This window comes from Rhagoletis pomonella, unplaced genomic scaffold (genome assembly GCF_013731165.1).
Source record: "Rhagoletis pomonella isolate Grant_MI unplaced genomic scaffold, Rhpom_1.0 Rhpom_scaffold_00001, whole genome shotgun sequence".
Taxonomy (NCBI): domain Eukaryota; kingdom Metazoa; phylum Arthropoda; class Insecta; order Diptera; family Tephritidae; genus Rhagoletis; species Rhagoletis pomonella.
In genome coordinates this window covers 105,756,020-105,760,047 of record NW_023458555.1, presented here as the reverse complement: position 1 = coordinate 105,760,047, position 4,028 = coordinate 105,756,020, and positions in this window count along the sequence as shown.

The following is a 4,028-nucleotide window of genomic DNA, read 5'->3' as shown; positions in this document are numbered from 1 at the left end:
GTTAATAATTCTATTTTTATAATGTTTAACTTTTAGGTGTGCTCCTCCTAAAGCTAGTCGTTTTTGTTATTTTATGGCCTTATAACAGTGGCCGGCAAAAATTAAAGTGAGCTTCTGTGGGCGCAGAGCAATTTGTGCTACAGTGGTGTAAAAGCGAATCGCATGGAGTTAAACAGTCGGCATACTAACACATTCAAACCCAATTTGCCACAGGGCGAAGACGACGTCGTTACGGCGTCGCTCTGGTGAAGTCGTTTGGGTGAACTCGAAACGAAGTCGTTTTCTTCCATACAAAATTCAAAGTCGTTCCGACGTCGTTTTTTCTCATCGAATCGAATTCGCTGGGACGTTGGTCTGGTGAAGTCGTTTGGGTGAACTCGAAACGAATCCGTTCCTTCGAACCCACAAGTTTTTTGAGAAACCTTCGGTCTGGGTTGGACAAGTTCCACGCCCACATTATTATAAATAAAAGTCATTCATTTGGATAGTAAACCGTTTTTATTACGACAATTTTTTATTATGACAGAATATGGCATCCAAAATGCACACTTGTGCTCAGAAAATTAAGCCGCTTACATCTTTTTTTCAGTATTCATAATTCTCTTCATATTATTTTTTATTGTTTTATATTTTTTTTATAAAGGTACAGCTCACTCTATTGGCCTTATTAATAAAAAATAAAATTTGTGGGTATGAAGTTTTTTTTTTAATTTGGTGTAAAACTGTACTTTTACTTTAAATTTGGTATAAATTTTGAGCATCGTTCGGAGTTCGCTGGTATATCGTTTTGCGGGCTGCAGGGGAGTCGTTTTTGCGACCCGCCGGTAAGTCGTTTTTGTGGCCCGCCGGCGAAGTGTGCTTTTCATCCGACGGCGAGTTCGCCGGCGAGTCGTTTGCGACCGTCGCCGGCGAACAAATTGTTCACCGAAACGATTCGGAAACGACGTCGTTTGGCAAATTGGGAACCATTCAATAAGTAAGACTGTGTGCGCAGCGTTGAAATAAGTGAAGATTTATCTTGAAAATGAAGATTTATTGTGCTGTTTTTTTTACTAAAAATCTTCAAAAAAAGATTTTTTTTTTTAATTTGACACTGAAAATATCTTCAAAATAAAGATTTTTGTGTATGATGCAAGATTTTTAAAGTTGTAAGTTAAAATTGTAAACTTTTTATGCTTAAATCATTGTAAGCAGCAAATGAAGGGAGAAGAAGAAATGTTATTTTTGATGAGTACGTTAAGCGTATAAAATGCGCTGCTATTATCTGCCTTCTTATCTCTCGCAGTAAAACATATAACCTAGTGGAGAATTAGACAGTGAAGGAAAAGAACGAAAGGTCTTTCGTAGTTCACAATGACAAAAATGGAAAATTTCAAGTAAACTGCCTTTTGAGAAATATTAACTGATGAGGAAAGACATGGATAAATTTATAATAAGAAAAAAAACATGCAGTAAGCTTTTATAAAACAATATCCATATACATTTACGTTTGTGTACTAAATGTATATTTGTTACAGCAACCGAGAGGAGTAAAGAGGCAGAAGGGGAAACTCCACGTGAAATTGTTAAGGTAGTTTCAAAATAATAATAGTTGCGTTGCAGAGGCTTCACGATTTGCAGCGTAAACGGATCGAAAAAGCATTCGTATGCGAATATTATATATTATAAATTATTGTGGTTCAAGAAAAATTTCCAACAGAATGAAAATGACTACAAGCCTCGTTCTTTTACGTTCTTTTTGTTTTATCATTTACGAGCCTTTTTCTAACTTTTCGCCAATCGAGAATCCCTCGTAAAACATAATGTTCGTAAAATGTACGTTTTCTTGCTGGCTGGGTGTTTCTATACTAAGACAATGATTATTCAACAGAAACCTCATAAATTCTTAAACCAAATTTCCGCCAGGCTGTGAAATGCCAAAAAATATATGCCATTTTAAAAATGCGGGTAGTGTCTAATGGCTAACGGAGTGGTTAAATTTTTTTTTTCATTTAATGCCTTGTTTTTTCTTTTTAACGCAAATGAGAAAAAAGTTTACGTTTTACTTCAAAATTAATTTCTATTTTAAGAAGCTTAATGCCCAATTTCCACTAGGCATTGAAATGACAAAAAATGTAAGCCATTTAAAACAATGCCAGGTGGTAAGGAACTTAATGACTATTGTTTTCACATAATGGCATGATATTTTTTAATGCCCAACTTTGTCATTTGTAATTTTTACCATTTGATGCCTAGAGGAAATCCAGCATAATGGAATTTGTTTTTAAGTGTATATATATATTTTATGCGATGCGGACGTTTTTTGTTTTGTTTTCGCTGACTCCATATTTCACTTAATTACCCTGGTGCGAAATAAAGTCAATTGACATTATTACCTTTTCAAAAGCGAAATAAAGTCAACAAAAATTTGGAAATAAAGTCATAGACGCTATTTCCTCATTCAAATGGAAATAGCGTCAACAATGCTTAAAGTATGTCGATTCATAGAAAAAAAATGATGTTCTTACAATAAACGTTGCCCCGTAAGTGTTGTTTTTTAATAGATGAAAAAGGTGATTGCCAAATCCTCAGTGTTGTGATATTAATCCACCCACAATCATGAACTACCAGCAATTGATTTTATTAAAAAAATTTAAATTACGAATATTTAAAAACACGATGCGAAAAACTAAACGCCTGCGCGCAGCTGGAATACGAGAAATATTTGAAGAAAGAGTGTAGAAATGATCCATAACTTGCAAAACATGTTTCGTTTCCACAAAAATAAAGCGACCACTATTAAATTGAAGAAACAGTCCATGTCCAAGAACCCCAGAGGAACACTGAAAGAATTCTGTGTTTTAAATTAGCATATTTTGAACGAATTCGGAATGTCTAAGGTGGAAAAGAAACCAACCTTTCTATAAGGAAACAATTATAGAAAAAGAATTTTCTTACACTGTATTCATGTCTCCGCCAGAAATTTGTGACGACATCATTTAAAAGCAGCTAAGGAGAATGACGACACTATTTATTAGATGGCACATTCAACGAGCCAATGTGCCAAAATGCGGGTATAAACAATTATTGATTATTTAATATCGGAACCGAGATCGTATAAGTTAATTGATTGGTTTTCACACACTTTTGAAACAAAAATTATATGCTTTTTTACTGCAGACAAGTTGTTGCCCCAAAACACAGCAGAAATCTTTCAATCAGGGCTGCCAACTATCCTTAGTTATGAGGTGCCATATTGAGGATTAAAAAGTGCCAAAATGTGCCAAATAGAAAAATAAAAGTGTCAAAAAAGGTGTCATTCCTTTTAATTATTCACATTTAGCAATAAAATAAAGCTGCATTTTCCAAAGAAAAGTACAATGATAAAATAAGATAAACCAGTTGAATAGCCTTTATAAATTAGAAAATTTTAGTTGAGAAAAAGAAGTGCACGCAAAGGATTTCACACAAATTTATTGAAATGTTATTTTTTTTTACAGAAGTGTCATTTTGGCCCTTTGTGCCAAATTAAAAAACTAAGTGCCATTTGAAGTAAAACAGGGACAAATGGCGCGGGTTGAGCCAAGTTGGCATCCAATAACTTACAAATATAAAAATGTGAAATATCGAGGGCTTGAATTCATTAATACCCTCTATCTGCAATTTGCACAAAAACTAATTTGGGATTTTAGAAACCATCTGGGAATTATTACCTGTCGTTATATAAGGTCACATTAATATCACTTTTGCGGCGGAGCGTGACGTGGTGTGTGTGCGGTGTGGCGCGCTAAAGAGAAATAATGCCAATGGATTTTATTTCGTTTTTAAAAAGGTAATAATGTCAATTGACTTTATTTCGCACCAGGGTGGGAAATACAGTCAATTGACCTTATTTCCGTTGATCTTATTACCTGTCACCTAAAAAATATATAAAAATAGTTCTTAAGGGGTGAAAGTTTTTTATGAAACTTTGCATCAAGTTTTTGTTGTATTATTAGCCATAATTTTGTTAATTTCAAGAGGCTTCTCTGGAGAGCCCTATAGTCGGA